The sequence below is a fragment of the Xenopus tropicalis genome, chromosome 9 (assembly GCF_000004195.4).
Source record: "Xenopus tropicalis strain Nigerian chromosome 9, UCB_Xtro_10.0, whole genome shotgun sequence".
Taxonomy (NCBI): Eukaryota; Metazoa; Chordata; class Amphibia; order Anura; family Pipidae; genus Xenopus; species Xenopus tropicalis.
In genome coordinates this window covers 86,088,010-86,114,501 of record NC_030685.2, presented here as the reverse complement: position 1 = coordinate 86,114,501, position 26,492 = coordinate 86,088,010, and the positions used below count along the sequence as shown (strand labels likewise).

The following is a 26,492-nucleotide window of genomic DNA, read 5'->3' as shown; positions in this document are numbered from 1 at the left end:
GAGTGGTTTGAATGGTATATTTATAGGAGAGAACCTAAACAGAAAGAAAAGTCACAAAAAGTAACAATAAGAATAAAACTGGAGCCTCACAGAGCAATAGGGTTTGGCTGCCGGGGTCAGTGACCCCCATTTGAAAGCTGCAAAGAGACAGAAGAAGAAGGGAAATAATTCAATAATAATAATAAACTGCAATGCTGCTAGGAATAGGGCATTCTATAACATACTAAAGGTTAACGTACAGGGTTCAAATTGGTTGCTAGGGTCCAGTTTAAAGGTGGCCATACACGCACCGATATTATCGTACGAAACCTCGTTTCGTACGATAATCGGTGCGTGTATGGCATGTCGGCGAGTCGACCGATATCGCAGGAAGCTGCCGATATCGGACGACTCGCCGATCGGACAAGTTTGAAAATTTTGATCGGGCGCCATAGAAGGCGCCTGACCAAAATTCTCCCTTCAGAGCTGAATCGGCAGAAGGAGGTAGAAATCCTATTGTTTCTACCTCCTTACCTGCCGATTCAGCCCTGAATGGTGTGTGGCGGATCTTACGATGTTTCGTGCGACCGATGGTCGTACGAAACATCGTCGGATCGCCACGTGTATGGCCACCTTAACCTAGCAACCAGACAGTGGTATGAAAGCGAGCCAGACACGGAAATAGGGGAGGGACTGAATAGAAAGATAAGGAATAAAAAGTAACAATAACAATAAAACTGGAGCCTCACAGAGCAATAGGGTTTGGTTGCCGGGGTCAGTGACCCCCATTTGAAAACCGCAAAGAGGCAGAAGAGAAAGGCAGGTAATTCAAAAACTATAAAAAATAAATAATGAAGACTAACTGAAAAGTTGCTTAGAATTGGTCAATCGGAAACACAAGGGCTGCAATAATACCCATAATCCTCCATGTTCCCTAAAGGGGGGCAGAACTGTATGTCTGGAATGAAAAGGGTCTTTAATGGCTTATTGAAATGGCTCAGCAAGGTGCCAGCCGCGCCAGGAAAGGGTTAAGCGCTCTCACCTGTAGGGGCGGGGCATTCAGGTGTGTAAATAGCAACAACACCTGCCGATAAGGGAAACGTGATGTAATGTTTGGTGAATACAATGAGCAGGAATCTCAGGCACTTCAGACTCTCAAACTGAAAACAAAACCTTTGATTTACTGCACTTTATATAAATATATAAATATAACGAGAAACAATGGAGAAAGTTCCGGAGCCGGCGAGACTGGAAATTCTGCCCATGATGTCAGCCTTTATCTGCTAACGTTCAATTAATCAATATAAACCTGAGAAGAACAAATAGGAAAGCGGTAACGTCAGCGGAAATCCCAAGTGTACGTGACACCGGCGGCGTTTGTATCGGGGGCGGGGCAAGCTACTGTGTGGGGGCGGGGCTCATTGGGCAAATAGGGGTCAGGGAAATACAAGGGAGTCATAAAATAATCATAAATAAAAAAATACACATCATAAAAATAATAAAAAATAAAGCAAAAGTAGATAGTAAGGTGAATTAATACAATTAAATAATAAAATGAATAAATAAAATTCAAATAAACAATAAAATAAAATAAACTGAATAAATAAAGGAAATAAAATGCATAAATAATATAAAAAATAAAAAAAATACAGATAAAAATAAAAAAAATAAAGCAAAAGTAGATAATAAGGTGAATTAATACAATTAAATAATAAAATGAATATAGAAAATTCATAAAAAATAAAATAAAAAAAAATAAAATGAAAAAAAACCCCAAAAAATAAACAAGAAACAAAATAAAATCAAAGAAAAGGAAATAAAATGCATAAAATAAAAAATAAAATAACAAAATACAGATAAAAATAAAAAAGTAGATAATAAGGTGAATTAATACAATTAAACAATAAAATGAATAAAGAAAATTCATATAAAAAAATAAGAAATAAAATAAATAATGTAAAAAATAAAATTAATAAATAAAATACAAATATATACGAAAATAAATAAATAAAATAAAAAGATAAAAAAAATTAAATAAAGGGAAATTAAATGAATAAAAACAAATATAAAATGAAATAAAAATAAATACAGTGTTATAATGTGCAAAGATAATGATCTAAAGTTCTTGTACCGATAATTCTGAATTAAAGCCCAACATTATCCCACTCCAACTTGCAGCGCAGCAGTAAAGTGAGCCTGAGTCTGAGCTTTCAGCCAGCGCTACACATTAGAACTGCTTTCAGCTAACCTATTGTTTCTCCTACTCCCATGTAACTGGAGGAGTCCCAAGCCGGACTTGGATTTCTTACTATTGAGTGCTATTCTGATACCTACTGGGAGCTGCTATCTTGCTCCCTTCCCATTGTTCTGCTGATCGGCTGCTGGGGGTGAGGGGGGGGGGGGTATCACTCTAACTTGCAGCACAGCAGTATCCCTCCATGCCTGAAACATTCCCATTCCAACCCCTTCCCATTTGCCCCGTTTCGTCTCCATAACCCCCTCTCCCCCCTCCGCCTTTCCATTCCCTCCCAGCCATCCCATTCAAGCCATTCCCATTACAATCATCCCCATTCATCCTCCCTACGTTTACACAAACATTAAGCGCAAGACTCTCTTCATCTTGCAGATTATCACATTGTAAATCTCCCGTCATTGCACCAAGAAGGTTCCAGTCCCCCGGAGACGGTCTCTTTCTGCAGCTAGCCGGCCCCTCGCAGCTCCGAGCCCCATCCATCTGTTCAAACAGGATTTTTATTCTCAGGCAGGTCTTTCCAGGGTTCAGTTATTTCCAAGACATTTTTTAATCCGTACGGCAGTTTCTTCCAGGTCTTTATTTAGCCGTAACATCTCTCATATTCCTCTCGCTCGGCTTTTGACTTTTCATGTTTCACTGCCAGCTTTTTCCATGTCCTTAGTCAGAGTTTAAAGGAGAAGTAAAGCCCAGGGAGGAATTAGGCTGGAAATGCTACACCCCTATCATTGGCCGAGGCCCCCACAGCCCTTAAGCAGGGAAGATCGGCGCCTCCCAAGATGCCACCAGTAGCCCCCCATCTTCTTTTAGGGATGCACCAAATCCACTATTTTGGGATTCGGCTTAACCCCAAACACTGAAAAATTCAGCCCCAATACTGAACCAAATCCCAATTGCATACACCAGTTAGGCAACGGAAGGGTAAAAGAAAACCGTGCAACGTGTGGCTAAATATTTTCAACTTCCGTGTTTATGAATTATTCCGATTCGCTGTGGCCCGGGCACATAGATTCCGGCGTGTCCAAATCCTGCTGAAAAAGGCTGAACCTTGGCCAAATCCCGGATTCGGAGAAACCTTAGTATATATACAATATAATAATTACATTATAAGCTGATTAGTGATTAATTCAGATGTTCATATAGATACAAGACTGGTCTAGAACTTATACTTAAGGTCCCCATACACCTTCAGATCCACTCGCTCGGCGATGTCGCCAAGTGAGCGGATCTTCTCCCGATATCCCCCACCTACGGGTGGGCTATATCGGGAGAATCCAGGCTAATTCGGTTGTTTGGCCCTGGGGCCAAACGATTGAATTATCATGACGGGTATAGGCAAAGTCAGTTCAGGGACCGCATCAACAAGCCGATGTGGTCCCCAATCCGACTAGATTTTCTAACCTGCCCAATCAATATCTGCCCGATTTCAGGCCAGATATCGGTCAGGCTTGCCCCTTGTTCCTGCCCCTACATGGCCCGATAAGCTGCCAAATCAGTCCCATATCGGCAGCTAGAATCGGCCCGTGTGTGGGGACCTTAACTTTGTGGACAAGTTACTTTCCATTGAGCACAAATCTAGAATTTTTATGGTTCTGGTTCCCCTTTGCCGCCAGTTATTTGTTGGGCAGCTCTTGGCCCTGCAGGTAGTAAATGACCCTGAGTTACTTTCCTGCAGTTCTAATGATAGCTAAAGCCATAAATCAGCTGTCAGCCTAACTGTCGGGGTGACCAGATACCCCTTCTATGGGTTTGGGAAGCCATTTCCACCTATTAAAAAGCTAGGTGGATCCACTCGGGGCTAAATCAGGCTGATGGATCAGGTCAAACACTGGGTCCATTGGTGCCAACATGATGGGATTTGATGCCTTATTGATATCTGGACTATACAGAGGGCAATAAGCTTTTACTGGCACAGGTATCGCCACCTTTATTGTTGTGCCAACTGACTTGTCTCAGTAAATAGCACTTTTATTGACCCCCCATAAAAACCAAATTGACCAATTTGCTTCCCCGTTGTGCACATTTGAACCCCCCCCCCATGCGGAGAGGCCTGATATTAAAATGGAATTGGGGCATTTTGCAGATTTGCCACTGAATTTTGCCCACTGCACCAGAGTAGTAGCTTCAGTTTTGGGTGTAAATGGCGAGTGAGCTGACAGTCTAGGGATCCCGTCTCTCTTGCACTTTCATGTCTCTTTCCAAGCTGCCGATAAAGTGCTGAGTAAGGGATTAAACAGCTGCTTTCCGCGAGCTGCGCCGCCTTCCAGATTAAATGTGCGGATTGGAAAACACATCCCAGTAATGAGAAAAGATTTCACTCTCAGTTGTTTTTCTTTTCTTTTCCCCCTTAACTTTATAGTAAGAGAGGGGGGGGGGGGGGGGGGGGGGCTGAGGTGAAAGGGTAGAGGGGCTCCTTGTTTAAAGCAACATAAATCCCCCTCTAGCCGAGTTAAGAAGCTTATGAATGAGAAAATTAATTGGTGTAATGGAAACCAAATGGCTGAGCACAAATCCTTCTGCGTAAGGAGTCCCTGGAAACGACTGACGGAGCATTTTCTTCCCCTTTGGGTTGTGCGGCGCTCGGAGTTAGAAGACTCCTTTGTGTCTGGCGGTTTGGGGTCCGGATAAAGTCGGCGCAGATAGCGGCCTTAGGTGCGCTCAGGGCTGTGCTATTGGGCTGTGGTGCCTGAAGTCCCCGACTGTTGTTGAGCTATGAATGTTGCTCTCAGGGGATGCTGGGAGTTGTATTTCAACAACTGAAGAATTAAGGATTGGACCATAAATTATGGCACACCGCAGAGGGTTTTTGGCCCCGGTTCCCATGACCGCCGGTCACAACCCTGTTTATCCTAATGACTCGGCTTCTCCTCCTTGTGCGATGCACAAAATGCGTTGTGGTCACAGCAGTCTAACGACGTCGGGCAGCCTCCGGCCGTCTCCAGATTTCCAGCTGTTATCCCAAACCATCATCTGTCTGTGTGTTGGTAATAACACTGGGCCGGGGCACTGCTTTCTCAGGCATCAAGTCCTCCGAATACTCCTTGGGATCCTGCGGCAGGCCCTGTCCAATGCTCTGCCTCAGTTCCTGTAAATGAGATTGCAAGCTCTGCGGGGCGAGGCGGATTTATTTATTAACAGAAGCATGGTGCACAATAGCATCAGAATGATTGGCTACAAATATCCTTGTGTCATTGGGCTACAGTGCATAACCAAGAGAGGCGGTGTTGTGCCTCCCCCGGTCCCCAGTTTGTAGATCCCACTTGTGTCTGGCACCATTCTGACCCACTAGATACAGATGTAGGTAGTGTTCAGAGAAGCCAGGCACCTCTCTGTGGTTCTTCTGGAGACCCAGGGTCATTGGGTTACAATGCACAACCAAGGGAGGAGGTATTGGGCCCCAGGTGTTGTGCCAAAGTGGGTGCCTCCCCCGGGCCCCAGTTTGTAGATCCCACTTATATCTGACCCACTAGGTACAGATGTAGGTAGTGCTCAGAGAAGTCAGGCATCTCTCTGTGGTTCTTCTGGAGACACCCAATGGGCTCCACTAACCCAAACCTGATCCTTGCCTGCCCTTTCCGTCGCTCCCCCTTTGCCCTCCTCCCCCGATTGTGGCAAAAGTAAGTATAAGGTGCACACTGGGGGGTGTGGGGGGCCCCTGGGGTAGCAGCTCTGGGGGCCACGCACACACCAGTCCAAGAGCCACCAGAAGGTTTCTACCACTGACCGAAAAACTGTTGACTAGGGCACAGGGGGAGGAAAAGAGTCTGAAACCTTATGGATACCGACTGATGGCAGCAAATAGTCCGTAGGCTTATAGTGTTATTACCATGGCAATAATTTTTATTCCAACCCCACCTGCGGGGGGCTCTGTTTGTTGCCACTATTGTACCAACTGATAATTATATTGGCAGGAGTGGGGCCTGGGTAGGTTTGGGGCAAGCGGAGGCGGATAAATACAGTTTGTGGTTCACTCGGCGCAAGGGCTGAAGGTTCCCACTGTGTCTGTGTGTGACGGGGGGAGCAAGGTATTGTGGGAACGAGACGTTCAGCCATTGTCTGTGTGACTCACAACCCGGGGGCTATGGGGGGAATGAAAAAGGCGCCGGAGAATATTGGGAAATGGGGGAATTCCCTCAATTAGGGATAGGCAGAGGCTGGAGTCGGAAGTATCATATTCAGAGGTTAAGTATCACTTTGTTATTCTTATTGAGCAAGTGAATAACATGTATAGGCCTCAATATAGGTGCCCTATTGCCCAACGTAGCCCCGCCTTCTGCCTCCTACGGGGTAATAAACAAAGGGGTCTCGGCTGTTCCGGCTTGGACTCATTCCAGAGTCTCCCTGTCTGTCTGCGCATTATCCAATAGAGTGGGGAGAGTATCAGGAGTCAGAACCAGCAGTTACACATAACTATAAACCCAGTGAGAATGAGGAATGAATGGGTATTGGAGAGTTGTATCAGGAGTCAGAACCAGCAGTGCAGGGAAGGGAAAGGGACAGACACAGTGACAGTTACACATAACTATAAACCCAGTGAGAATGAGGAATGAATGGATATTGGGGAGTTGTATCAGGAGTCAGAACCAGCAGTGCAGGGAAGGGAAAGGGACAGACACAGTGACAGTTACACATAACTATAAACCCAGTGAGAATGAGGAATGAATGGGTATTGGGGAGTTGTATCAGGAGTCAGAACCAGCAGTGCAGGGAAGGGAAAGGGACAGGCACAGTGACAGTTACACATAACTATAAACCCAGTGAGAATGAGGGATGAATGGATATTGGGGAGTTGTATCAGGAGTCAGAACCAGCAGTGCAGGGAAGGGAAAGGGACAGACACAGTGACAGTTACACATAACTATAAACCCAGTGAGAATGAGGGATGAATGGATATTGGGGAGTTGTATCAGAAGTCAGAACCAGCAGTGCAGGGAAGGGAAAGGGACAGAGACAGTGACAGTTACACATAACTATAAACCCAGTGAGAATGAGGAATGAATGGGTATTGGGGAGTTGTATCAGGAGTCAGAACCAGCAGTGCAGGGAAGGGAAAGGGACAGACACAGTGACAGTTACACATAACTATAAACCCAGTGAGAATGAGGGATGAATGGATATTGGGGAGTTGTATCAGAAGTCAGAACCAGCAGTGCAGGGAAGGGAAAGGGACAGACACAGTGACAGTTACACATAACTATAAACCCAGTGAGAATGAGGAATGAATGGGTATTGGGGAGTTGTATCAGGAGTCAGAACCAGCAGTGCAGGGAAGGGAAAGGGACAGACACAGTGACAGTTACACATAACTATAAACCCAGTGAGAATGAGGAATGAATGGGTATTGGGGAGTTGTATCAGGAGTCAGAACCAGCAGTGCAGGGAAGGGAAAGGGAAAGGGACAGACACAGTTACACAACTATAAACCCAGTGAGAATGAGGAATGAATGGGTATTGGGGAGTTGTATCGGGAGTCAGAACCAGCAGTGCAGGGAAGGGAAAGGGACAGACACAGTGACAGTTACACATAACTATAAACCCAGTGAGAATGAGGGATGAATGGGTATTGGGGAGTTGTATCAGGAGTCAGAACCAGCAGTGCAGGGAAGGGAAAGGGACAGACACAGTGACAGTTACACATAACTATAAACCCAGTGAGAATGAGGAATGAATGGATATTGGGGGGTTGTATCAGGAGTCAGAACCAGCAGTGCAGGGAAGGGAAAGGGACAGACACAGCGACAGTTACACATAACTATAAACCCAGTGAGAATGAGGAATGAATGGATATTGGGGAGTTGTATCAGGAGTCAGAACCAGCAGTGCAGGGAAGGGAAAGGGACAGACACAGTGACAGTTACACATAACTATAAACCCAGTGAGAATGAGGAATGAATGGATATTGGGGAGTTGTATCAGGAGTCAGAACCAACAGTGCAGGGAAGGGAAAGGGACAGACACAGTGACAGTTACACATAACTATAAACCCAGTGAGAATGAGGGATGAATGGATATTGGGGAGTTGTATCAGGAGTCAGAACCAGCAGTGCAGGGAAGGGAATGAGGAATGAATGGATATTGGGGAGTTATTTTCATGAGACAATACTGAAGTTTTTGGGTTTATATCCCCTTTAAGAAGAGATGGCAGTTGTGCTTACAGAAATGATGGAATGTTCTCTGGTGGGTCTGACAGATGGATCTGGGTAAGAACATCAGCCTTTTGTGTTTATTCTGGGGCCCAGGAGGCTGATGCGCTACATTAACATGAATTTCTATTTTAGGAAGCTCCTGCTCCTGAAATCTGATGTATGAAAGGTTCTCCCGTAACCTGATTTTGCTGAAGAAGCAACTTCTCATTTTATTTTTATTTTAGCCTCGAGCTGAGAGAATTCACCCAGACCCGGGTTTGGAAATTAAACCGTTTTCAGAAATCTTTACATCTAGGTGTTGCATCCACATCGCAGCAACCTGCCCAGAACATTCCTTCTCTGTATATTTGTATTTATACATATGGGTAGGGGGTGCCATAGTGTTTCCCTTAGACAGTACAGTATGGGGGTACAGCTTATTGTGTGCCCAGAACATTCCTTCTCTGTATATTTGTATTTATACATATGGGTAGGAGGTGCCATAGTGTTTCCCTTAGACAGTACAGTATGGGGGTACAGCTTATTGTGTGCCCAGAACATTCCTTCTCTGTATATTTGTATTTATACATATGGGTAGGGGGTGCCATAGTGTTTCCCTTAGACAGTACAGTATGGGGGTGGGGCTTATTGTGTGCCCAGAACATTCCTTCTCTGTATATTTGTATTTATACATATGGGTAGGGGGTGCCATAGTGTTTCCCTTAGACAGTACAGTATGGGGGTACAGCTTATTGTCTGCCCAGAACATTCCTTCTCTGTATATTTGTATTTATACATATGGGTAGGAGGTGCCATAGTGTTTCCCTTAGACAGTACAGTATGGGGGTACAGCTTATTGTCTGCCCAGAACATTCCTTCTCTGTATATTTGTATTTATACATATGGGTAGGGGGTGCCATAGTGTTTCCCTTAGACAGTACAGTATGGGGGTACAGCTTATTGTGTGCCCAGAACATTCCTTCTCTGTATATTTGTATTTATATATATGGGTAGGAGGTGCCATAATGTTTCCCTTAGACAGTACAGTATGGGGGTACAGCTTATTGTGTGCCCAGAACATTCCTTCTCTGTATATTTGTATTTATACATATGGGTAGGAGGTGCCATAGTGTTTCCCTTAGACAGTACAGTATGGGGGTACAGCTTATTGTGTGCCCAGAACATTCCCTCTCTGTATATTTGTATTTATACATATGGGTAGGGGGTGCCATAGTGTTTCCCTTAGACAGTACAGTATGGGGGTACAGCTTATTGTGTGCCCAGAACATTCCTTCTCTGTATATTTGTATTTATACATATGGGTAGGAGGTGCCATAGTGTTTCCCTTAGACAGTACAGTATGGGGGTAACCTATAATGGCGCTCTCTCCTCTGTGCTCTCAGTCACGTATAAACCTCTCCTGTGTATGGAATCTCCCAGGGATACGGGGCCCCTGCCTGCGCTCCAATCAGCGCTTTCCAATCCCCACGTTTCAGAGTCGCAGCGGATTCGTGTTTCAGCGCGATTGTGAGTTTAGTGATTATCGTTCTCCAGTTACAGCCGCGCTGACTTCCCTCCACATGGATTATACAATGTCAGCTTAACCCATGATAGGGAGAGCATCGCTAGCTGTAGGCCTGCCCCACAGAGCTTGCAATCTAAATTTGGACAAGAGCCAGTGAGCCAGAGACGCTCATGTCCACACACAATAGGTTAGCTGAAAGCAGTTCTAATGTGTAGCGCTGGCTGAAAGCTCAGACTCAGGCACACTTTACTGCTGCGCTGCAAGTTGGATTGATATCCCCCCCCCCCTCACCCCCAGCAGCCAATCAGCAGAACAATGGGAAGGGAGCAAGATAGCAGCTCCCAGTAGGTATCAGAATAGCACTCAATAGTAAGAAATCCAAGTCCGGCTTGGGACTCCTCCAGTTACATGGGAGTAGGAGAAACAATAGGTTAGCTGAAAGCAGTTCTAATGAGTAGCGCTGGCTGAAAGCTCAGACTCAGGCACACTTTACTGCTGCGCTGCAAGTTGGAGTGATATCCCCCCCCCCCTCCCCCCCAGCAGCCGATCAGCAGAACAATGGGAAGGGAGCAAGATAGCAGCTCCCAGTAGGTATCAGAATAGCACTCAATAGTAAGAAATCCAAGTCCGGCTTGGGACTCCTCCAGTTACATGGGAGTAGGAGAAACAATAGGTTAGCTGAAAGCAGTTCTAATGAGTAGCGCTGGCTGAAAGCACAGACTCAGGCACAAGGCACTGAGATGGCGCCTACACACCAATATTACAGCTACAAATACATTTGTTGGTTGAAGAATAAAAGGTTAAATGGCAGAGGGAATTATTTTCTGTGTAACAGTGTCATTTAGAAATAAACAGCGCCCCATAAATATCATGGCAGTGTCCCTTTAAGATCATGCCAATCACTGCAGCAGTATATATATATAAATTTAATTTAAGGCAATTACTTTTCCTCTCAGGAAGAAGCATTACAACTGGTCTATTGAGTGCATGAAATGCAACATCTGTAGAGCACCATCTGCTGGTTTAAGGGAGTATTGTAGAATGCAAATTCCAGGTTTTTCCTTGCTGTGTGGGCATGGGGGATTGTCAGATAAAGAAGAGAAATACCATCAAACTATGGCACATAGGGATTCCCCTGTACTAAGCACAATTCAGCAGGAACAGCCCCCTAAGTTTGCCCATAGCCTGTACAGAGAGATACCATCAAACTATGGCACATAGGGATTCCCCTGTACTAAGCACAATTCAGCAGGAACAGCCCCCTAAGTTTGCCCATAGCCTGTACAGAGAGATACCATAAAACTATGGCACATAGGGATTCCCCTGTACTAAGCACAATTCAGCAGGAACAGCCCTCTAAGTTTGCTCATAGCCTGTACAGAGAGATACCATAAAACTATGGCACATAGGGATTACCCTGTACTAAGCACAATTCAGCAGGAACAGCCCCCTAAGTTTGCTCATAGCCTGTACAGAGAAATACCATAAAACTATGGCACATAGGGATTCCCCTGTACTAAGCACAATTCAGCAGGAACAGCCCCCTACGTTTGCTCATAGCCTGTACAGAGAGATACCATAAAACTATGGCACATAGGGATTCCCCTGTACTAAGCACAATTCAGCAGGAACAGCCCCCTAAGTTTGCCCATAGCCTGTACAGAGAGATACCATAAAACTATGGCACATAGGGATTCCCCTGTACTAAGCACAATTCAGCAGGAACAGCCCCCTATGTTTGCCCATAGCCTGTACAGAGAGATACCATAAAACTATGGCACATAGGGATTCCCCTGTACTAAGCACAATTCAGCAGGAACAGCCCCCTAAGTTTGCTCATAGCCTGTACAGAGAGATACCATAAAACTATGGCACATAGGGATTCCCCTGTACTAAGCACAATTCAGCAGGAACAGCCCCCTAAGTTTGCTCATAGCCTGTACAGAGGGATAGCATAAAACTATGGCACATAGGGATTCCCCTGTACTAAGCACAATTCAGCAGGAACAGCCCCCTAAGTTTGCCCATAGCCTGTACAGAGATATACCATAAAACTATGGCACATAGGGATTCCCCTGTACTAAGCACAATTCAGCAGGAACAGCCCCCTAAGTTTGCTCATAGCCTGTACAGAGAGATACCATAAAACTATGGCACATAGGGATTCCCCTGTACTAAGCACAATTCAGCAGGAACAGCCCCCTAAATTTGCTCCTAATTTAAACACATGAACCTAGTTAGAAGCAATGCCAATCCCTCTGGAGATTATGACTGTAAATTTTCCCATAATCCCTTGCAGTGCCACCATCAGAGAAGCCTCTGTTACAATGAAGACACTTGTAGGGACCCTAAAGCCCAGGTATCAGCCACCCCATAAGGCAAGGAAGGGGTTAAAGATGTGCCCAGAAAATCCCACTCTTTCTGACTTTTCAATAATCTTGAAAAATACAATTTGTGGAATGTTGCCTCCCATTGGCTCCTGCAGGTGCTCAGTGGGCGGGGCCTGCTGCCGAGCTTCTCATTTCAATTTGCAAGTTTTTTTTTTTTTTTAAATTTTCTAAATAATAATGAAATTATTAATAATAATAAAGACCAGTTGAAAAGTTGTTTATAACTGACCGTTCTATATCTATATTAAAAGTTGAAAGTTTATTTCACATTAGTGAAAACAGGGTCAAACTGCGGCGTGTGAAGCTGCTTCCCCAGGAGCTCCGCCCACTCACCCACTGCCAGCCCCTCCCCCCACGCATATTTTATACTTACTTTTGCAGTAATGGGGGCAGGGCAGCGGGGGGGGGCAGGTAGGGTCCCATTCCCATTATCCCGCCGGCCCAGTCCAACCCTGAGTAAAAAGTAATAACAATTTTTCATTTTTTTTGTTTTTTTGCCCAATTCCGAGCCAAATTTGAGCCCTAATTGCCCCCATGACTCATGAAAGGCCAGAAGTTCCCAATTATTTCTGTTTCAAATTTTTATTGTGATTTTTACTAATTGGGATATGCAAATGAGGGTGGAACTTGGGGCGAATCGTTTGTGGGGATTCGGTATTCGCGCTTTTGTTCCATCGGTAGGAAACATGGGGGCAAATAAACCCCTGCTCATAGCATAATGGAAACCTTTACTGTGGGCAGTTTTTTAAGATGGAAATTGGCACCTTATTTTTTCTATTGGCCCCGCCCACACTATATTGATGCCCCGCCCACACTATATCGAGGCCACGCCCACAATATATTGATGCCCCGCCCATACTATATTGATGCCCCACCCACACTATATTGATGCCCTGCCCACGCTATATTGATGCCCCGCCCACACTATTTTGATGCCCCACCCACACTATATTCCACACTATATTGATGCCCCGCCCACACTATATTGATGCCCTGCCCACGCTATATTGATGCCCCACCCACACTATATTGATGCCCAACCCGCACTATATTAATGCCCCGCCAACACCATATTGATGCCCTGCCCACACTTTATTCCACACTATATTGATGCCCCGCCCACACTATATTGATGCCCTGCCCACGCTATATTGATGCCCCGCCCACACTATATTGATGCCCCACCCACACTATATTCCACACTATATTGATGCCCTGCCCACACTATATTGATGCCCCACCCACACTATATTCCACACTATATTGATGCCCTGCCCACACTATATTGATGCCCCACCCACACTATATTGATGCCCCGCCAACACCATATTGATACCCTGCCCACACTATATTGATGCCCCACACTATATTGATGCCCCACCCGCACTATATTAATGCCCCACCCGCACTATATTAATGCCCCGCCAACACCATATTGATGCCCTGCCCACACTTTATTCCACACTATATTGATGCCCCGCCCACGCTATATTGATGCCCCGCCCACACTATATTGATGCCCCGCCCACACTATATTGATGCCCTGCCCACGCTATATTGATGCCCCGCCCACACTATATTGATGCCCCGCCCACACTATATTGATGCCCCACCCACACTATATTGATGCCCCGCCAACACCATATTGATGCCCTGCCCACACTTTATTCCACACTATATTGATGCCCTGCCCATGCTATATTGATGCCCCACCCACACTATATTGATGCCCCGCCAACACCATATTGATGCACTGCCCACACTTTATTCCACACTATATTGATGCCCCGCCCACTATATATTATGCCCCGTCCACACTATATTGATGCCCCGCCTACGCCATATTGATGCCCCGCCTACGCCATATTGATGCCCCACCCACACTATATTGATGCCCCGCCCACACTATATTCCACACTATATTGATGCCCCACCCACACTATATTGATGGCCTGCCCACACTATATATATGTCCTGCCCACACTATATTACACAATATATTGATGCCCTGTCCAGTAAAGTCAAGCACCGCCCCCTGCCCGGAGTCAGCCATGGGAAAAGGTATCAACTCCAATTGGCACCCAGTCACGGGGGGGGGGGGGGCAACTTTTACACAAACCCCAAGTGACAACAACAACAGAGGTAGAACCTCAAGGTAAATGTGTATTTAATCCCAGAAATGTTACACTTCGAAAGTCTATTGGATCCTTTGAAATGAGGGATTATGTTAAGCCCCAAACATCAGATCTAATAAGCTCCTTTCAGCTGCAGGCCCGGGGAGGAATCTCAGCAGCTATCTGGTTGCTAGGGTCCAATTTAACCTAGCAACCAGCAGTGATTCGAAATAGAAACTGGAATATCAATAGATGAGGCCGTACATAGGAAAGATAAGGAATAAAAAGTAACAATAACAATAAAACTGGAGCCTCACAGAGCAATAGGGTTTGGCTGCCGGGGTCAGTGACCCCCATTTGGAAGCTGCAAAGAGTCAGAAGAAGGGAAATAATTCAAAAACTAATAAAAAAATAATGAAGACCAATTGAAAAGTTGCTTAGAATACTAAAAATTAACCTGAAGGTGAACCTCCCCTTTGATAGGTAAATAAAGACACTGAATGACAACTTTATATTCATCCGTGACCCCCCCCCCCCGGCTTGTGATGATGATGATGACGGTACTGGTTACATATATAAACTTTACAACCCACAATGAATTATAAGGGGCTGTTGGGCAGGGCAGACATGTGACCGAGGGGCGGGGGGGGGGGGGTAAGAGCAACATGTGACAGGCAGGGTAAATTAAGCCTCCATCTGGGATCCGCGGTACAAAAATACAAATCCTCGATGGCTGAGATCCCTGGGGGGGGGGGGGTCCGACACAGAAATCTGAGCCCCATGGGTCCTGCTGCACTCTGCCAGAGCTCATACATTTATACTAAAGGGCAACTCCGGCTCCCAAACCTATATCTGTTACAGAGCCCCCCCAACTCAGAAACCCCTAATATCCCTATAGGAATAAATCCCATGTTTATATGCTGAAATCCAGCTGCAAAACAGTTCTTCTCTTTCTGCATCATCTGAAATCCTGGCAGGGGAGGAGGGACTAAAACACTGATGTTACAGATTGTAACAACTTCTCCACAGCTTACAGACAGCATGCAGGAACTACATAACCCACAATGCATTGCACTGGGATGTTTCTTTCCTTATTGACATCATGTGTGCAGCAGGGGATTGTGGGATTGGGAGGAGGCAGGCTGAAGGGACAGGCGACTACTGTTATATTTTATTTGGGTCACAAAGTAGCCGGATCAGCAGGGGAACAGGGGGCGGGGCTTAGGGAATGTTCCAAACCACATTATTATACAGGTATAGGACCCGTTATCCAGAATGCTTGGGACCAAGGGTATTCCGGAGAAGGGGTCTAGTTGTAATTTGGATCTCCATACCTTAAGTCTACTAAAACATCAATAAAACATTCATTAACCCCAATAGGATTGTTCTGCCCCCAATAAGGGGTAATTATATCTTAGTTGGGATCAAGTACAGGTACTGTTTTATTATTACAGAGAAAAGGGAATCATTTAACCATTAAATAAACCCAATAGGGCTGTTCTGCCCCAATAAGGGGTAATTATATCTTAGTTGGGATCAAGTACAGGTACTGTTTTATTATTACAGAGAAAAGAGAATCATTTAACCATGAAATAAACCCAATAGGGCTGTTCTGCCCCAATAAGGGGTAATTATATCTTAGTTGGGATCAAGTACAGGTACTGTTTTATTATTACAGAGAAAAGGGAATCATTTAACCATTAAATAAACCCAATAGGGCTGTTCTGCCCCAATAAGGGGTAATTATATCTTAGTTGGGATCAAGTACAGGTACTGTTTTATTATTACAGAGGAAAAGCAAATCAGTTTTAAAAATCTGAATTATTTGATTAAAACGGAGTCTATGGGAGACTTTATGGCTTTCCGTAATTCGGAGCTTTCTGGATAACAGGTTTCCGGATAAGGGGTCCGATACCTGTTAACTAAAAAACATTATTTTGCCCAATGCATTTCTCAGGCTCCCTATAAAGGTACGTCAGTCCATGTCTATATATGAACCCACCACAATACGCTGGATATTCCTACCCCCCACGCTATATAGTAAGGTGCTGCTATGAATAACTTGCATTCTTTCCATTATCAGAAGAATTTGGAAAAAACATTATTTTCCCCCATTGATATGTCTGTACCCCCCCCCCCCCGGCGCCCAGTTAACCTGGGATCTGACCAAAACACCTACACCCTGGATATTATGGGCTGGTTACTGAGCTGTTAGATCATCCGTGTGTAAACACCGCATTCCCCTCATTCCTCCTGGGAAATAATATTATTTCATTTAAATTCCGCTCCCCCCCACCCCATTGGCTCCTTATCTGTTATGTCAGACTGGGCGTAACCCAAGGGCCGACATCAAGGGCTGAAGTCAAGGTAATGGGGAATTGGCAAGGGAGAAGGGCCATTGGGAAAACAACAATATGTACATTAAATTGGGAAGGGCTCATTCTATGAAGCATTTTATCTGTGGTTGGGCGGGTGGGGGGGGGAGTGTGAAGGCAGCGGGGCCATCATTGGGGGGCGCAAGGGCCCCTGAGGTAGAAGCCGCGGTGGGCCCTGCACCCCCCAGTCTGACCCTACTTCTAATCATCTAAGTGATGAGCGAATCTGTCCCATTTCGTGTCGCCAAAAATACACAAAACTGCTATAAAATGAGCAAAATGGCACAAAATGTGCAATATAAATTATATACAGGTATGGGACCTGTTATCCAGAATGCTCGGGACCTGGGGTTTTCTGGACAAGGGATCTTTCTGTAATTTGGATCTGTATACTTAAGTCTGCTAAAATTCATTTAAATATTGAATAAACCCAATAGGGCTGTTCTGCCCCAATAAGGGGTAATTATATCTTAGTTGGGATCAAGTACAGGTACTGTTTTATTATTACAGAGAAAAGGGAATCATTTAACCATTAAATAAACCCAATAGGGCTGTTCTGCCCCCAATAAGGGGTAATTATATCTTAGTTGGGATCAAGTACAGGTACTGTTTTATTATTACAGAGAAAAGGGAATCATTTAACCATTAAATAAACCCAATAGGACTGTTCTGCCCCCAATAAGGGGTAATTATATCTTAGTTGGGATCAAGTACAGGTACTGTTTTATTATTACAGAGAAAAGGGAATCATTTTTAAAAATTAGAATTTGCTTATAATGGAGTCTATGGGAGATGTCCTTTGCATAATTCGGAACTTTCTGGATAATGGGTTTCCGGATAAGGGATCCCATACCTGTAAATGATAAATAAACCTTTTCACAGGCAGAGTAATGACCCTGTATATAATCCCGCAGCCCTGAGCTTTCCCTGTTCGGCCCAATGTAAGGAACCCACTGAGTTCTCCCTACACAAACAGAGCAGCGTGGGCTCCAGCAGAGGGAGAATTGAAGCATGTGTTTGTGCCGGGGGCTCGGGGGGCTCGGGGCATTGTTCCCACCTCATTAGAGCCCCCAGCGGGGGGGGGAAGGCACTTCTTTCCATTCATCTCAGTGAAAGTAATTTTTTTTCTTCTATTTTGCACAGTTCCTACTGTAGACGTCCGGCTGTTGCGCCACTATCCCCCCTGTGTCGACATGAAACGGCTGGAATGGAACGGCTTGGTTGTACTTCCCCTTTAATTTGCAATCCTTTAGTTGTGGTCATGTTAAATAAACCAGGGTTGTGTGGGAAAAAAGTTGCGGTGGTGTCTAAAAAGTCATGGTTGCGTAAAGTAATGTGCAGTTGTGGCACAAAAGTCGCAGTTGTGACAAGTAAATAGCGGTTGCGGCACAAAAGTCAAGGTTGTGTCAAATAAATAGTGATTGTGGCACAAAAGTCACGGTTGTGTCAAATAAATACCGGTTGCGGCACAAAAGTCGCAGTTGTGTCAAGTAAATAGCGGTTGCAGCACAAAAGTCGCAGTTGTGTCAAATAAATAGCGATTGTGGCACAAAAGTCGCAGTTGTGTCAAGTAAATAGCGGTTACGGCACAAAAGTCACAGTTGTGTCAAGTAAATAGCGATTGTGGCACAAAAGTCGCGGTTGTGTCAAATAAATAGCGGTTGCGGCACAAAAGTCACGGTTGTGTCAAGTAAGTAGCGGTTGCAGCACAAAAGTCGCAGTTGTGTCAAATAAATAGCGGTTGCGGCACAAAAGTCACGGTTGTGACAAGTAAATAGCGGTTACGGCACAAAAGTCACAGTTGTGTCAAGTAAATAGCGGTTGCGGCACAAAAGTCGCAGTTGTGTCAAGTAAATAGCGGTTGCGGCACAAAAGTCACAGTTGTGTCAAGTAAATAGCGATTGTGGCACAAAAGTCACGGTTGTGTCAAGTAAATAGCGGTTGCGGAACAAAAGTCACGGTTGTGTCAAATAAATAACGATTGTGGCACAAAAGTCACGGTTGTGACAAGTAAATAGCGGTTGCGGCACAAAAGTCACGGTTGTGACAAGTAAATAGCGGTTACGGCACAAAAGTCACAGTTGTGTCAAGTAAATAGCGGTTGCGGCACAAAAGTCGCAGTTGTGTCAAGTAAATAGCGGTTGCGGCACAAAAGTCACAGTTGTGTCAAGTAAATAGCGATTGTGGCACAAAAGTCACGGTTGTGTCAAGTAAATAGCGGTTGCGGAACAAAAGTCACGGTTGTGTCAAATAAATAACGATTGTGGCACAAAAGTCACGGTTGTGACAAGTAAATAGCGGTTGCGGCACAAAAGTCACGGTTGTGTCAAGTAAATAGCGGTTGCGGCACAAAAGTCACGGTTGTGTCAAGTAAATAGCGGTTGCGGCACAAAAGTCACGGTTGTGACAAGTAAATAGCGGTTGCGGCACAAAAGTCGGGGTTGTGTCAAAAAAGTAAAGTCCCGTCACGTAACTCAAGCTTGCGTCAAAGTCGAGGGCATTTCAAGTAAATTGCGATTGGGGCACAAAAATCATGGTTGTGTCAAAAAAGTCGTAGTCACGGCGAATAAATAAAGTGCCGACGCCGAGCCTTGAGGTCTTTCCAGTTCTGAGAAACAGGTTCATTGTCATTGGCTCGGAGCTCAGATATGCTAATGAGCCTGGGGGTCTGTATGCTAATGAGCCGGGGGGGTCTCGCTCGTTACCATGTCTGAGCCGTAAATATCCCAAACGACCGCCTTTTGTGTGGGTTTGGGCCACATTCTCCGCTGCAAAGTTGTCATTAGGAAGTAACACAACGTGAACTGCGGCCATTCCTATAGGCAACGACATACAGATGGGGATCACTCTGCCGGCTCCATCTATACAGCAGCGTTCAATAGGCGGGGTCTATTTGATAAATACGGAAACCCAATAGGAGGAGACGGCAGGCTATTCAGTGCCACAGATTATTTTAATCAGTGCCTGGTTGCTAAGGTAATATGGACCCTAGCAACCAGAGAGCTGCTGACATCCTGAACTGCAGAGCTGCTGAATATAAAGCTAAATAACTCAAGAACCACAAGTAATAAAAAATGAAGACCAATTGCAAATTGCCACGGAATATCACTCTCTACATCATTTAGCGATGATCGAATCTGTCTCGTTTGGCTTCGCCATAAAATGCGTGAAACGGCAATAAATTTGCAAAATGCATTCGATGCGCGATTTTTGTTTTGTCGCCGGAACTTTTTTGACGGGACCACGCCTTTTTTTTACCCAACTGCGCCCTTTTTTTGACGCGCGACAAAATAAAATCCTGCACAACAAATGTTTCACGGAAGTTTCGAAAAACAATTCACCAATGGCGAAATGCGGAAATTCGTTGCGAATCCACGCCTGGTGAAAAAATTCGCTCATTGCTATTTAAGAGGATTCCTCGCTGTTTAATGTCATAATATGGGTATGAATCCGAGCCAATAACACATAGCGACCGTGGGACGCATACGCAATGGTTCAGCCATTTTGAAAGGTTGGTTACGTTCCTGCAGACACTCAACTATATCTATAGATCTAGACTTCAGCGGAACCCCCAGTTATCTATAGATCTAGACTTCAGCAGAACCCCCAGTTATCTATAGATCTAGACTTCAGTGGAACCCCCAGTTATCTATAGATCTAGACTTCAGCAGAACCCCCAGTTATCTATAGATCTAGACTTCAGCAGAACCCCCAGTTATCTATAGATCTAGACTTCAGCAGAACCCCCAGTTATCTATAGATCTAGACTTCAGCAGAACCCCCAGTTATCTATAGATCTAGACTTCAGCAGAACCCCCAGTTATCTATAGATCTAGACTTCAGCAGAACCCCCAGTTATCTATAGATCTAGACTTCAGCGGAACCCCCGGTTATCTACAGTATAGCTCTAGACTTCAGCAGAACCCCCAGTTATCTATTGATCTAGACTTCAGCGGAACCCCAAGTTATCTATAGCTCTAGACTTCAGCAGAACCCCCAGTTATCTATAGATCTAGACTTCAGCAGAACCCCCAGTTATCTATAGATCTAGACTTCAGCAGAACCCCCAGTTATCTATAGATCTAGACTTCAGCAGAACCCCCAGTTATCTATAGATCTAGACTTCAGCGGAACCCCCAGTTATCTACGGTATAGCTCTAGACTTCTGCGGAACCCCCAGTTATTTATAGATCTAGACTTCAGCGGAACCCCCAGTTATGGTTCTGCCGGTGGGGGAAAGCTACAAAGTGCCCCCCCAATTCTAATCACAGGAAAGGCCCCCCCTTTGGGCACATAGCGAAGATCTAAAGGAAAAACATCTGAATGACCAATGTAATATCTGCAGGTAATTGCAATTCCTTCTCTGTACAGCAATTTTCTAGTAAAAGGTCACTGCTAATTAAAGGAGGGCTCTCTCACCCGTAGTCGTTATTACTAACGATACACAATTAGCGCCAATAATAACAGCTCCTGTGAGCACTCAGATTCCAGCACAGATCTGTTCATTTCAGTAGTAAAGGCCTATTCCCCTGTATTAGGGAGTGCATTATAGGGGATGTTGCTCTATTACGGGGGCAGGGTGGGTATTGGGGGGTTCCATGGTAGGCGGCGTAGCTTAATCGGTGTAATACTGATATTGGTGAATATACCCTTGGTAAATGCAAGGCAGGAAAGAGCTACAACTCATCCCATCATCCCTGAGGTGCAACTCATCCCATCATCACTGAGGTGCAACTCATCCCATCATCATTGAGGTGCAACTCATCCCATCATCACTAAGGTGCAACTCATCCCATCATCACTGAGGTGCAACTCATTCCATCATCATTGAGGTGCAACTCATCCCATCATCATTGAGGTGCAACTCATCCCATCATCACTGAGGTGCAACTCATCCCATCATCATTGAGGTGCAACTCATTCCATCATCATTGAGGTGCAACTCATCCCATCATCATTGAGGTGCAACTCATCCCATCATCATTGAGGTGCAACTCATCCCATCATCACTGAGGTGCAACTCATCCCATCATCATTGAGGTGCAACTCATCCCATCATCATTGAGGTGCAACTCATCCCATCATCACTGAGGTGCAACTCATCCCATCATCATTGAGGTGCAACTCATTCCATCATCATTGAGGTGCAACTCATCCCATCATCACTGAGGTGCAACTCATGGATAATGGGATGAGTTGCACCTCAGTGATTATGGGAACTCATGGATAATGGGATGAGTTGCACCTCAGTGATGATGGGAAGAGTTGCACCTCAATGATGATGGAATGAGTTGCATATCAATGATGATGGGATGAGTTGCACCTCAATGATGATGGAATGAGTTGCATATCAATGATGATGGGATGAGTTGCATATCAATGATGATGGGATGAGTTGCACTTCAATGATGATGGGATGAGTTGCACCTTGATGATGATGGGATGAGTTGCACTTCAATGATGATGGGATGAGTTGCACCTTGATGATGATGGGATGAGTTGCACCTCAGTGATGATGGGATGAGTTGCACCTCAGTAATGATGGGATAGGTTGCACCTCAATGATGATGGACGGTACCGCTGTTTTGGGGGAGATAATTGTTAGAAGGCTGAAAAGGCACGGGGTGAGGAAGCAGTGGAAGGTTAGTAGAATGAGGATCTGGGCATAGTAAGGGAAAATGAGGATGAAGAGATGGGTGGGGGTATCAACTCATGATTTCAGAGAGGACCAGAAGCCATATAGGCTGCAATGTTAGGACAAGTCTTACTGGGGGATTTTTATTACCGAGATAATGATTCAAGCAATGATAGATCCAGTTAAGGAGGTTTCACCTTAGGGTTGGGAAAGACTTTGTTAAATATTGAGGGAAGTGATTTGTGGAAGCTCCGCCCTGGGCCTGTTGAACTGGTAGGTACATGAGGTAGTTTCAAGGGTTGGAAGCCTTTTTAGAAAGTGAGAAAACACAAGAATTTTTTCTTTGAAGCAAATGGGAGAGGCTTCAGATGGGCTTTTCGACCATTTAGCACCACAAGACGTTTGAAGACGTTCCTCAGTTCAAGATTTCTCAATTGAGAAAGTCAGTCTAATGACTGGCAAAATGTCTTCAAGAAAAACTCAAGTCCAAGTTCAACTCAAGTCCAGTTGATTTGACGTATTACTACAGATATACCATGGCCTGGACGAATGAGGATCTTCCAAACGTATTGAACTGGAAACGTTCCACTCTTCCATAGAAGGACCTTCTCATCTTGCCGTCGGCTTCCCTACCTGACAGCCCCGCTCTATATTCAGTTATTCCGACCACCCAGAAGTTCCCAAATGCCCTCAAAATCCATCTTGTTAACGGCTGCGGATTTAGATGAAATACAGTTTATCCATATGGATCTTTCCGGAAGGAGTGATGAAACCTTAATGGAACCAACATATTTCTCCCTCAGCCTCCGCCCCAGCTCAGAATCTCTGCTACCTGTCAGTTTATCTGCAGAAATGTAGATCAGGAATGGGAAAAATGTGAGAAGACATTCTTGGCATGTCGGTGTCTCTTGACTTAATACATTGGTGTTCGGATGTGCAGGTGTTTGGGTGGGGCGTCTGCAGGAATTTATAGGGTTTAAAATCGCCCTTTTCTATTTTTTACAGCCAAAAGACTAATTTTACTGGTGGTCTGGGGAGAAAATATTTTCCGCCTCGGAAACTTGCCCATTGCTCTAGCATGTCAAGGCCTTAAACCCAGTAGGCACAGTGCGTGTTTCATTTTTTCATTTTCTAAATTCAGCAAACACACGCCAACTCCACCACTAATAATTATATTATGTTCTCCGGACTCAGATGGGCTGTTCCTGCTGAATTGTGCTTAGTACAGGGGAATCCCTATGTGCCATAGTTTTATGGTATCTCTCTGTACAGGCTATGAGCAAACTTAGGGGGCTGTTCCTGCTGAATTGTGCTTAGTACAGGTTAATCCCTATGTGCCATAGTTTTATGGTATCTCTCTGTACAGGCTATGAGCAAACTTAGGGGGCTGTTCCTGCTGAATTGTGCTTAGTACAGGGGAATCCCTATGCTGCCATAGTTTCATGGTATCTCTCTGTACAGGCTATGAGCAAACTTAGGGGGCTGTTCCTGCTGAATTGTGCTTAGTACTGGGGATCCCTATGAAATAATTCAACAAAAGGGAATATTATCCACCTTACTTTAGATAACAGATACACAAAAGCATAATAAGCAATGGACCATACCACCTTACATTGCTACATGAGAGTTACGCAGTCACATATTGAGCAATGGACCATACCATTTTCCTTCCTTACAGCAGTGTTATGTAGTTACATTGTACTGTATGGATCATACCACCACTCATTCCTAAATAAGAGTTGCATAGGGACCCAGTAATGAATGGATCACTTTGCCTTTGTTTTCTGAGCAATGGACCATACCATTTTCCTTTCTTACAGCAGTGTTATACAGTGTATGGATCATACCACTACTCATTCCTAAATAAGAGTCGCATAGTGATGAATGGATCACTTTGCCTTTGTTTTCTGAGCAATGGACCATACCATTTTCCTTTCTTACAGCAGTGTTATGAAGTGACATAGTACTGTATGGATCATACCACCTTGAGAGTTACACAGTCACATATTGAGCAATGGACCATACCATTTTCCTTTCTTACAGCAGTGTTATACAGTGTATGGATCATACCACCACTCATTCCTAAATAAGAGTTGCATAGTGATGAATGGATCACTTTGCCTTTGTTTTCTGCCCATAGTAACACAGTAAAAGAATGTTCTGCCCTTCTTTCCTACTATTCCAACACACTATACACCATGGAAAGCCCAAATGTGGACAAACAGGAACATAAATGGAGAGAAGAAAGCCCTCCTATTGATTATAATTTACCGCTTTTTCCTACGACATAGAAGATGTAGCAGCCGCTGTCATTATTATTTATTGTCCCAATGAGGTAAAGGCCCAACAGACCCGCGTTGTGTTTACTAAATGTCAGAGTTCTTTGAGAGACACATTTTTTGGTTCCTTCTCCCCCACATTCTAATAATTACGTAAAATTACGGTGCCAACAATTTTTTTTGGAAAGAATCCCTCTTTTGTTTACGTCTCAAGCTCTCATCCTCCGACTGTCATAAGCGGACTTTCTGCTTGAATACTCGACATCTTGAATGTCTCGGGCAATCTGAAAGCCATTGTACGTCTCAGCGGGACGTCTCTCGGGACCTCCAGTGGGTAATGGCGTCTTAATTGTCTTAATTGTACGAGTTTAAATGCTCCGACGTCGTATCTGGGGACGTACAGTGTCTCTATTATGTCGCCTCGTCTTCTGGTAAACAAGACCAACTGCAGAGAGGACTCGTTAGTCGGGCGGTGGGTAATTGGTGGCCGTCAAGCAGTCCATAAATGCGCCCACGTTAGTGGTGGGTACTATACTGGTCTAAATGGAAATTATCGAAGTGTGTGGGTTTTTTTTTCAATGTTTAATGAGATTTACTCTAACGAGTTCGGCGGCGTAATCACGACTTTATGGGGAATCCCATTAGCCAATCAAAGAGGCTATAAAGCCGTGGGGCAGACAGAGAGGGAACAAGACTATATTCAGATAAACTAAATAAAATGTCACATATACGGGCCACCGGCTCTGAGACCCACGTCTACCCAAGGTATAGGGCCGGCGTATAACTCCGCATTCATTGGGCTAATGAAGGCCTCACTGTCACCGTTCTACAAACCCCTCTTATGAGTTCGTACAATGGACGTTCCCTCTAGGGACTCTCTGCCCCATAAGTGGCTGTTTTATTTGCCTTCCTGAAACGCTCTCTCTCTGGTTTGGCTTGTTAAACTGTATCAAATGTATATAATGAACCTGTTCCTGGGTAGGAGGTGCCATAGTGTTTCCCTTAGACAGTACAGTATGGGGGTACAGCTTATTGTGTGCCCAGAACATTCCTTCTCTGTATATTTGTATTTATACATATGGGTAGGGGGTGCCATAGTGTTTCCCTTAGACAGTACAGTATGGGGGTACAGCTTATTGTGTGCCCAGAACATTCCTTCTCTGTATATTTGTATTTATACATATGGGTAGGGGGTGCCATAGTGTTTCCCTTAGACAGTACAGTATGGGGGTACAGCTTATTGTGTGCCCAGAACATTCCTTCTCTGTATATTTGTATTTATACATATGGGTAGGAGGTGCCATAGTGTTTCCCTTAGACAGTACAGTATGGGGGTACAGCTTATTGTGTGCCCAGAACATTCCCTCTCTGTATATTTGTATTTATACATATGGGTAGGGGGTGCCATAGTGTTTCCCTTAGACAGTACAGTATGTGGGTACAGCTTATTGTGTGCCCAGAACATTCCTTCTCTGTATATTTGTATTTATACATATGGGTAGGAGGTGCCATAGTGTTTCCCTTAGACAGTACAGTATGGGGGTACAGCTTATTGTGTGCCCAGAACATTCCTTCTCTGTATATTTGTATTTATACATATGGGTAGGAGGTGCCATAGTGTTTCCCTTAGACAGTACAGTATGGGGGTACAGCTTATTGTGTGCCCAGAACATTCCTTCTCTGTATATTTGTATTTATACATATGGGTAGGAGGTGCCATAGTGTTTCTCTTAGACAGTACAGTATGGGGGTACAGCTTATTGTGTGCCCAGAACATTCCTTCTCTGTATATTTGTATTTATACATATGGGTAGGAGGT

At 44.6% G+C, this 26,492-nt stretch overlaps 1 protein-coding gene across 1 annotated transcript in view; it reads left to right on the top strand.

Annotated features, from left to right (window-relative positions):
- Nucleotides 1-26,492, top strand: part of LOC101730497 (extensin-1-like) — an 82,519-nt gene that overhangs the window by 618 nt on the left and 55,409 nt on the right. The gene's annotated exons all lie outside the window — the stretch shown is intronic.